This window comes from Myotis daubentonii, chromosome 1 (genome assembly GCF_963259705.1).
Source record: "Myotis daubentonii chromosome 1, mMyoDau2.1, whole genome shotgun sequence".
NCBI classification, from domain to species: domain Eukaryota; kingdom Metazoa; phylum Chordata; class Mammalia; order Chiroptera; family Vespertilionidae; genus Myotis; species Myotis daubentonii.
In genome coordinates this window covers 90,289,980-90,301,382 of record NC_081840.1, presented here as the reverse complement: position 1 = coordinate 90,301,382, position 11,403 = coordinate 90,289,980, and the positions used below count along the sequence as shown (strand labels likewise).

Sequence of the window (11,403 nt, the reverse complement as noted above, 5' to 3'; positions counted from 1 at the left end):
AAATAAAAATAAATGGCCACCCAGACAGATGCAGAATGAGGAAGGGGCTAGGATTAGGCCCAGGACCCTGCCAGGCCTGCCTCGGGGGCACATCCTTCCTGCCCTTGCAGTTGATCACCTCGAAGTCAGTCCTGCCCTGTCTGGCATCCGATTCAGGAACAGGACAGCTCGGTCTGCATGGTGCACAGGGCCACTCAGCCTGGAGGCTTTAGGGGGCCCAGAATCTGGTACTTCTGGTAGGAAAGGTACAGTCCCAGCCCAGTGTCAGGCCATTGATGTAAGTGGGTTGGAATGGGGTTGAGGGGTTACTAAGAGAAAGTTCTTCAGCTATGGAACCAGTCAGCCTTATAGAATTCCCAGTACTTGTCCCATAGCTCCTGGCAGCTCTTGCTCAGGGTTTGGCCCTCTAGGCAGCCATGAACCAATACGTACCAGACGCCCATCCCAGGATAGGAGAGCCCCCGGCCATCTGGTCAACAAGGACCTTCCTGAGGATGTTCAGGAGGTCACAGAGGTCAGGAAGTCTAGCCAGAGGCACTAATAGTGAAGGGTGGGCCCACACTGCAGCCTACAGCAAACATGCTCACTGAGGGCTGGGGGTGGAACTTCTGACTTGACCAGGCTGACTTCCCATAATTGGTGTGCACCCTCCACCAGGAAAACACCCATGGAGACCTCAGCAAAGACGAACGTTTGAGAGAACCAAGATGGCAGTGTAGGTAAATGTGGTACTCACTGCCTCCCACAACCACATCAAAATTACAAGAGAAATACAGAACAACCATCACTCAGAACTGCCTGGAATCTGGCTGAATAGCAGTCCCACAACTAGAGAAGTAAAGAAGAGAGACACTTTCTCTTTGCCGCATCTACTGCAAGGATGAAGACCATTCTTAGCAATCAGACTGTGGACAACCCAGAAAATGTGGACATCACTCTGAAGGGACACACAGTTATTGTAAAGGGCCCCAGAGGCACCCTGCAGAGGGATTTCAACCACATCAATGTATAACTCAGTCTCCTTGGAAAGAAAAAGAAGATGCTCCAGGTTGACAAATGGTGGGCAAATAGAAAGGAACTGGCCACAGTTCGCACTATCTGCAGTCATGTACAGAACATGATCAAGGGTATTACACTGGGCTTCCACTGCAAGATGAGTTCTCTGTACACTCACTTCACCATCACTGTCGTTATTCAGGGGAATGGTTCTCTTATTGAAATTAGGAATTTCTTAAGTGAAAAATACATACGCAGAGTTTGAATGAGGTCACGTATTGCTTGTTCAGTATCTCAAGCCAAGAAAGATGAGTTGATTCTTGAAAGAAACAACATTGAATTTGTATCAACTTCAGCTTCTTTGATTCAGCAAGCCACAACAATTAAAAATAAGGATATCAGAAAATTTTGGGATGGTATCTATGTTTCTGAAAAAGGAACAGCTCAGCGGGCTGATGAATAAGGCCTAAGTTGTCCAGCTATAGAAACACCAAGATGCTGAATGATTTGTCACACTTGTTTGCAGTATTATAAAGATACAATAAAAGCCTTGTATGGATTTGGATGAGGAAGAAGGAGAAGAAGAAGAAGAAGAAGAAGAAGAAGAAGAAGAAGAAGAAGAAGAAGAAGAAGAAGAAGAAGGGTGATGATGATGATGATAATGAGGAGGAGGAGAAGGAGGAGGAGGAAGCACATTGAGACTGGTAGGAGGGATGGAGGCACAGAATGGGAGCCTGACATCCATGTGTGGCTTGTATTTTTTCTGTGTGTTATTTTTATTAAGTTGATTGGGATGACATTGCTCAACATGGTGTGTTTTTAATCAAGATGGATTATCTAGGCTGCAGAGGGCTCCTGTGAGGATCAAGGAGTCCCAGCCCCACACCAGACTCCCAACCTGGGGTTCCAGTACTGTAAAGAGAAGCCCACATAACTTTAACTTTGAGCTATAAAAACCAGCAGGGATTATGGCTGAGTGACACAGAGGCTGCTAAAGGGCCTGCACATGGATTTACCTGGACTTGCTCTCTTTGAACTCCAACACTAGGGTAGTGGCTTGGGAAGATCCAGGGATATATTGAGAGGAACTGGATTGTCTGGCAATGGGGCAAGAACTCGGAGGCAGCTTTCTCTTAGACAGGGGAGCTCACAGGGTTCATTGTTCCTATGCTGAGACCTCCCCTGTCACAAAGTGGACTGGCAGCTATATCTGAGCCTCCATCAACCTGGCTCACACTGTCCCCACAGCCCTGGTGATTCCATGAAACCCCATCCAATTTGCACCCCCACCCAAGCTGTGTGCAGCAGCTTTTCCATATGAATGGCCTGTCTTGGTTCAGGCTTCAGACTTTGCTAAAATCTCTCAAATAAGCAGCAGCTGGAGTCAACATGCCCCATACCTCTCAATAAGAGGCCCAAGACCCAGAACTAGCACCAACCTGCCGTGCTTCACAGCTGGGCCTCACGTAGGCATTACCAAGCCCAATACAAGTAGCAGCCATCTGCAGATTGCTCTGAAGCTCCTGCCAAGTGGCCTCGGGCAGTGGCTTACTTTGCACCTCCAGGGAAACCTCATACCAGTGCACCCAGTGAGCTTAAGACCATACCAGATTACAGCTCTACACATCCATGAGCAATACACTCAAGGGGCATACTCAGTGGGCAACAAAGTCCCACTGAAGCAAGTCCTACTCCATAGGGGTATCTCCTGCACAACAGCTCTTCTAATGTAGTTGCAACTTGTCCTCACAGCCAATTGGCCTGGAAGTCAATTCATTCCAGTGACACCAACAGCAATCAAGGCTCAATTACAACAAGATTGTGCACAAAACCCACACAGGGGTGCTCAGGTGAGTGGGGAGGCTGAGTCACTGGGCCCTACAAGACATCTACTACACAAATCCACTCTACCAATTCCAGGAGACATAGCAGCTCTTCCTAATACATTGTAACAAACACAGGGAACAGCCAAAATGCAGAGACAAAGAAATATGTCACAAATGAAAGAACAGAAGAAATCTCCAGACCAGAAAAAAACTAAATGAAATGGAAACAAATAGTCTACTAGGTACAGAGTTAAAAAACAATGGCTATAAGCATGTTCAAGGATTTTTTTTTTTTTCAGTTGATCAGCAGCCTAGCCAGGATCTCTAGCCAAGTTCTGTCCAGGATCTCCAGCCAAGTTCTGTGTTTTATTGTCTTGTTACATCTGTATTTATACCAGTTGATATTTATCCTGTCAATTTCTATTCCAAAGGGCGGTTCTTATCTCCATTCCAGGGAGTAAAGATTATGTAGCTTAAGGGTGATTGTTCACAGTTAAAGTGATTAACTACCTGCCTGGCATTTAGTTAAGGGGTTTTATTCCCTCCCTAACTTCAGGGAAAAATCCCTACCTGGGGAAACAACCTTTCTCGGAGAGGTGACCTTGGTTAAAACACATAGCGCTAAGGGGAGCAAACATATTAAGAACAGTATGCTATATACGCCAGGTCCCTTGAAACATATGCTGTGCAGATGTTTCTTTCCTGCAGCGACTGTGTCAAGCAGCAAGGATGGACCGGCTTCCGGCATGGTCCCAAGCCTATCATGTGTTACCCCTGAAACCATAAAATATGAGTCTCCTAAAATCTCAATCCCTTCACTTGTAAGATAGGAGTAATTGATACTCCACCTATTTCATATGTTTGTGAGATTGCACAGGAGACTGAATGCTGCAAAGGGCACAGATGCCAGGGGTCCGTGGTAGTTCTTTGAGGGCAGAAACTACACAAATTCATGTTTGTATCCTACACGGAGCTGACTATTGGAGGAGGGAGGTAGCAAGATGAGCAAAATATACCATAGCTGGACCCCACAGGCAGCCTAGTGTTAGCCAAGGAATACTGCCTACCAGTTCTTGAAAACTATTATCCAGGTCTCCTTCCAGGCCCAGTGTCCTGCCCAGATATGACCAATAACACATTCACAGTGTAGATGGTATTTTTACCCACAGTATCTTACAAATAGCCTTGGAGTGAGTATGGAAGAATTATTAAACCTCCCATTTTTCAGCCTGACGTTCAATGGCTTATCCAGGGAAGGACTCAAATCCAACAGGTCATACCCCCAATCCTCTGATCTTCCTCTACACCAAAATTTCATGCATAGGCTGGTATTTGGCACAGTCAATTCATCACTCAATATCTTGCAAATGTCAAATTCTCTTTTATTAGAAGGTATTTTTCTTTTTATTTCATCCTGCCTTCAGCAATATTTCACATTCAGCCCTCCTTGTCAGGACTCTACTGACCTTTTCTCGACATGAGTGGTCACTGTGGCCAGTCGCCGGGTGAGCTCTTGGGGAGCCATTTCTTCTTTTAACCCAAATAACATTTCGCCGGGAAAGAAAACAAACGGTCAGTTTATAAACAAAACAAAGGGACACCAACTGTTTCTACTGCTGCTCTGGATGGTTTTCAACGGCATCTCCTCCGGAGGGTGCCCTGCCCTCACCCTCTTCCTCGCTCTCTCCAGGCACAGACCACAGTCGCTGCCAGCCAGGCCAACTCTGCCCAAGGATCTTAATGATAGCTTCAAGGGACTTAGTGATAATTTCAAGGATCTTAGAACATCAATGATATGAAAAAGGGCCAGTCATAAATTAAGCATACACTAACTGAAGTAAGGAATAACATACAGGGTTTAAGAGTAGAGCAAAAAAAAAAAAAAAAAAAAAAAAAAGAGTAGAGCAGAGGATTCTGAGAAACAAATCAGCAATTTAGAATATGAGGAAGCAAAAAACACCTAATCAGAAGAGCAAAACAAACAAAAAAAATCCAAAAATATGAAGATAGTGTAGGAGCCTCTGGGACAACTTCAAGCATACTAACATTCACATTATGGGGATGCAAGAAGGAGAAGAGAGAGAACAAGACATTGAAAACTTATTTGAAGAAACAATGACCAAAAACTTCCCCTAACTGGTGAAAGAAAAAGACTTACAAGTCAAGGAATCACAGAGTCCCAAACAAGAGGAACCCAAAGAGGCCCACACTAAGACACACTATAATTAAAATGCCAAAGGTTAAATACAAAGAGAAAATCTTAAAAGCAGCAAAAGAAAAGCAGTTAGTTATGTACATGAGAGTGCCCATATGACTCAGCTGATTTCTCAACTGAAACTTTGCAGGCCAGAAGGGAGTGGCAAGAAATATTCAAAGTGATAAATAGCAAGAACCTACAACCAAGATTACCCTATGCAGCAAAGCTATCATTTAGAATTGAAGATCAGATAAAGAGCTTCAACAGACAAGAAAAAGCTAAAGGAGCTCATCACCACCAAACCAGTATTGCATGAAATGTTTAAGGGTATTCAGAAGAAGAAGAAGAAGAAGAAGAAGAAGAAGAAGAAGAAGAAGAAGAAGAAGAAGAAGAAGAAGAAGAAGAAGAAGAAGAAGAAGGAGGAGGAGGAGGAGGAGGAGGAGGAGGAGGAGGAGGAGGAGGAGGAGGAGGAGGAGGAAGAGGAGGAGGAGGAGGAGGAGGAGGAGGAGGAGGAGGAGGAGGAGGAGGAAGAGGAGGAGGAGGAGGGGGAGGAGGAGAAGGAGGAGGGGGAGGAGGAGAAGGAGAAGAGAAGGAGAAGGAGAAGAGAAGGAGAAGAAGAAGAAAGGAAAGAAAAGAAAAGAAGAAGGAGAAGGAGGAGGAGGAGGAGGAGGAGGAAGAGGAGGAGGAGGAGGAGGAGGAGGAGGAGAAGAAGAAGAAGAAGAAGAAGAAGAAGAAGAAGAAGAAGAAGAAGAAGAAGAAGAAATAAAATATGAACAATCAAATGGCAATTAATACACATCTGCCAACAATTGAATCTAAAAATCAAAATAAATGAACAAGGAATCTAATAAACAAAATAAACTGATGAATGAATTAGAACCAGAGGCATGGAAACATGGAACAGACTGATGAATCTCAGAGGGACGCGGGGACAGGAAGAGATTAAGCAAAGAACTTACATATATGCATTACCTATGGACACAGATAATAGGCTGGTGAAGGCCTGGGGTGGGGCAAGAACCAGGTGGAAGGGGGGCAGTGTTTAGAAAAAAGGGGGGACATCTGAAATACTCTCAACAATAAAGATTTTTTTTAAAAAAGAAGACAAACGTTTAAGAGATAATTGCAGTAAAACCAGAATGTGGGACAATGACCATGCAGTCTTAATTATCTCCTTTCCCTTTGTCAGAGCCAGCAGGAGCACTGCTCAGCATAGCCAGTGCTCAGGTGCTCTCTTTGAGTTGCTCTGAGTCTATATATTCCCCTGAATTTTTCTCGACTACATCAGGGCAGGTCCCTCTCAAACCCTGTCCACTGTACTAATTGTTGGGAACTTAGTCCAAGTTCCTCCTTTATCCTCTGCTCACTAGCTAGAGGTGTTGGTCCGAGCCCCTCTGCCTAGGGCTGGACCTCCTTGAACACCAGGTCTTAGACGGAGAAACTATGAGAAGTTGTGGGTATATAAGAATGAGTATTACAGAAGCCAGTGGTACAATAGTCCTATACAGGCAAGACAGTCCTTCACAGCAAAGTCCAAACTGGTAGGCAGCCATACACCAGCTGGTGAACAGATACATCTTTCCCACAAAAGCAGCATTAGTCTCTGTACCTACATCTATTATCTGAGCAGCTGCATGCTGCCTCACATCGTAGCGGTACCTGAGCTCTCTGGCCACACAACTTCTCCTGTCTCCCCTGCCCAGCACGCTGGCTGGTCTCTGTAGCCTCACATAGTAACTACCTCCTAACTTCTCTCCCAGCACACTGGCTGGTTAACATGGTAGCTATATCTGAGCTCTCTATGAGCTCTTAGCCTTACATTGTGGCAGTACCAGCTCTCAGCTCTGTCTGAGCTCTCTCGCCTCTCCTGCACACCTAGGAGCTGCATTCTCTGTGCCTATTGCCTCTCCTTCTTCACACTCCACCTGACTAGCTGGTCAAATAACCTGTATATTACTCCAGAGACAAAGAGGGCTAGTTGCCAACAGTGACATCAATCATATTTCGGCTATAGAAGGGCACAGCGTACCGTGTGATCGCTGTGGCCTTGCAGCTGTGTATGGTATCTTAGCTTAGGCGTAGAGTGGCCTTGGACATTTGGTGTATTGACAACAAGGCCTCTGTGCTTTAATTGGCCTTGACTATCAGGTGTCTTTGGCGTAGTTCCCACACCCTTGCATAGTCCTGCACTCATGGTCCAAGGGGCTCCCTATGTGCAGACCCCATGCTGACTGGTTCCTACCTTGGAGCCTGTACCTGAGTTTCCATGTCAGGGTGGGACAAGGTACAAATATAATATAAATATGTATAATATAAATATATCTGTTTTTAAGACATGAAGGGAAGCAAATGCAGTTTTTTATGGTGACAAAGATGTATACAAGATCAATATTGTAACGTGGAGCACTGCACATTCCACTAAAGCGATTTTATAACAACAAAAAAGAGAGAGAATAGTTATAAAGTAGTAATAATTAAAATAGCTGATCCTTTTTGAGCACTGATAGTGTGCCAGCACCTTATATATATTTACTCAAGTAATCCTCACAGCAATCTATGAGATAGACACCAAAGAAATAAAGAGGTATATTTAAGATCTGTTGGAACACAGAGAAGGAAACACTACACTATCTAGACAGGTCAGACATTTGAGCCAAGTACTGTAGGATGCACATGTTCACAGAGGGAGTAATGAATCTGCCAGTAGTTATACCACAGGAACTCAAAACTCCCAAATCTTGATGGCTTTTAACAATGATTTATAGTTGCTCACGAAACTTGTCAGGTTGACTTGGTGACTCTTCATGTCTCCTTACTCTGGGACCCAAACTGACAGAGCCTCCGGGGTCTGGAGCATTAACAGTTACCATAGCAAGAAAAGGGGATGTGGTAAATCAAACGCTGGCTCTTAAAGTCTCTAAGACCCATGTCACTTTTGCTGTTTTTATTTGCCAAAATAAGTCAGTCACATGGTCCCACTTGGGTTTGATGGGGAAGAAAAGTGCCATCCTACAATATACCCAGAAGTAAGAGAGCAGGAATACTGGGGAATAACCATAATACCTACCAAGGCCTAGAGTGGATTAGTAAACCAAAGCCAGCAAAGAAGAAAGCTTCTCACCTCACGGAGGGCACCCTCCTTTAAGGACTTTCAGGTGATTAAGTCAGGCTCACCCAGGATAATCTTGGTTATCAATTGATTTTCAAGGAGAGGAGATTATGCAGGGCATGACAGGGTGCGGGTAGGTCATTGGAGCCATTCTAGAATTTGAGCACAATAGGAATCAAATGAAAGGATATTTCAGAGTCCAGGTAACAAGTTATAATATCCCAGACTAAGATAGATTCCAAAATGTTTAGGAGCTATAAATATACCTTAGGTATAATTTCATTCTATTAAATTTTAGCTAATGATCACATTAGTTCTTTCTTATCAGTAGAACTGAACTCTGATGATACTCAAAGTAAATATTTTTTAATGTTTTGACCTTTAAAAAGAAAAGAGCCACAAATATTCCAAATATCTGGATTATTCTAGGCAAGAGCAAAAATAAAACAAAATATATGAATTTCTAATTACCAAGCATTGAGTCCTATGCCATAACTCACACACAAAAACTAGCAATTACTTCATAGGAACACCAATTGTTCGTTTACAATTTTATGACTTGAAAAATAAAGTACAGAATATAATTGGTAAATTTTATGTTGCATTTTTATAGCTTACTATCAAAACAATTGTTTAAGACATATTTACACATAAAATTTTTTTAAAGGGTAAAATAATTTATTGAGTATTGTGTAGGCTCTTCAGTTATATATATGTGATTTGAAAACCAAACAATTGTAAGAATATCAGTGAGCCTAGGATGCTGCAGTCAGCACTGAAAGACATTTAATAGCTACTTTATTTATTTTTTCTTAAGAAATTCATTTTTTTTTAATTTTTTATTTTTTTTGCTTAAAGTATTACAAAGGGTATTACATATGTGTCCTTTCCCCCCACCTCGACTGTCCCCTAGCTTCCCCTATCCCCCAGTGTCTTATGTCCATTGGTTATGCTTATATGCATGCATACAAGTCCTTTAGTTGATCTCTTACCCCCCTACCTCCTGCCCCCCAACCCTCCCCGGCCTTGCTGCTGCAGTTTGACAATCTGTTTGAGGCAGCTCTGCTCTGTATCTATTATTGTTCAAAAGTTTATAATGGTCTCTATTATCCATGAATGAGTGAGATCATGTGGTATTTTTCCTTCATTGACTGGCTTATTTCACTTAGCATAATGCTCTCCAGTTCCATCCATGACGTTGCAAATGGTAAGAGTTCCTTCCTTTTTAGAGCAGCATAGTATTCCATTGTGTAGATGTACCACAGCTTTCTAATCCATTCATCTACTGATGGGCACTTAGGCTGTTTCCAGATCCTAGCTATGGTGAATTGTGCTGCTATGAACATAGGGGTGCATATATCCTTTCTGATTGGTGTTTCTGGTTTCTTGGGATATATTCCTAGAAGTGGGATCACAGGGTCAAATGGGAGTTCCATTTTCAGTTTTTTAAGGAAACTCCATACTTTCTTCCATAGTGGCTGCACCAGTCTGCATTCCCACCAGCAGTGCACAAGTGTTCCTTTTTCTCCACATCCTCTCCAGCACTTGTCGTTTGTTGATTTGTTGATGATAGCCAGTCTGACAGGTGTGAGATGGTACCTCATTGTTGTTTTGATTTGCATCTCTCTGATGATTAGTGACTTTGAGCATGTTTTCATATGTCTCTTGGCTTTCTGAATGTCCTCTTTTGAAAGGTGTCTATTTAGGTCCTTTGCCCATCTTTTGATTGGATTGTTTATCTTCCTTTTGTTAAGTTGTATGAGTTCCCTATAAATTTTGGAGATTAGGCCCTTATCAGATATGACATTGGCAAATATATTTTCCCACGCAGTGGGTTTTCTTGTTGTTTTGTTGATGGTTTCTTTAGCTGTGCAGAAGCTTTTTATTTTGATGTAGTCCCATTTGTTCATTTTCTCTTTAGTTTCAAGTGCCCTAGGAGCTGTATAAGTGAAGAAATTGCTTCGGCATATGTCTGAGATTTTGTTGCCTTTGGATTCTTCTAGAATTTTTATGGTTTCCTGTCGTACATTTAAGTCCTTTATCCATTTTATTTTTGTGTATGGTATAAGTTGGTGGTCTAGTTTCATTTTCTTGCATGTATCCGTCCAGTTTTCCCAACACCATTTATTGAAGAGACTATCTTGGCTCCATTGTATGTTCTTGCCTCCTTTGTCAAATATTAATTGAGCATATTGGTTCGGGCCGATAATAGCTACTTTAGAGAGTGACAAACAACCGGCCCCAATTGGCTCTAAATAAAAATGTCAGCTACATGTGCTCATTATGAGACATAAATATATATAATTGACTAAAGAGAGAGAAAAAGAAATGTAATGTTCATTGACATCTATATGTCCATTACCCTGTTTTACCTTTGGAGACCTCCTTAATGCCTGCATTTTTTGAAATGCAACAAAAGTGACCTCTTTAGATTCCATGTCAGCTACCATATAGTTTGGCTGAAATTAGAGGCAACTGGCAATTGAGGGAGACCAGTTGAGAAAGCATACAAAATTTTAAAGAGGTTGATTTCACACCTTTAGCACTAAAATGCCCAGGTTAAGAAAGTTGTGGAACAATCTTTAAGTGAACATCAATATCTGGACTAATATTTAACCCGAGGTAGAAATTAAGGGGTGAGGAGGGAACCTCCTAAATTTTCAAGGACCCTTAAGACAAATTTCATGAAGTATCTCTGCTATCCAGAATTAACTTTGGCTCCAGAAGGCTTACTGTACAAAAGTATGTTTTGCATTCTGAGCTTCAAAAAATGTCATATAACTTAAATCAAAGACAAAAATCAATTTGATTCTTTCACAGAAAACAAATCTGCAGTTTCTTTCTAAAAGCCCCCTTTGTGTAGGTATGAAAATTTCATGGCATTGCCAGGAACACAACCCACCAGTTACCAGCTCAATGTGCTTGCTTTTTAGAAGTCTGTGACATGCACACTGCCTGCTGAGGATATGAAAGGAGACAAGTCACAAGATAATGAGCCAATTTCAGGTGTCTTCACATTCTGTCAACGTGAACATTGGAAAGTGTTTATCTCTATTGTTTATATAACATTGAAAGAAAAAAGATTTTGAAATTTGTTGTTGCTCTAGAATGCTCAGCTAACACTCCATGGATAATAACCAAAGGGTAATTATATGGTAACACTGCAGCATAGCACTCAAAGGGAATCTTTTTTTTTAATGGTTTATGAAATTTTGTGCCTCCCAAACTAAAAATTAGCTCTAAAACATATTCTAAGGATTTTTCATCACGGTCAC

At 42.2% G+C, this 11,403-nt stretch overlaps 1 pseudogene; it reads left to right on the top strand.

The window, feature by feature from the left end:
• The first annotated feature begins 842 nt into the window (after positions 1-842).
• LOC132225899 (large ribosomal subunit protein uL6-like) lies at positions 843-1,510 on the top strand (annotated as a pseudogene).
• The last annotated feature ends 9,893 nt before the right edge of the window (positions 1,511-11,403 follow it).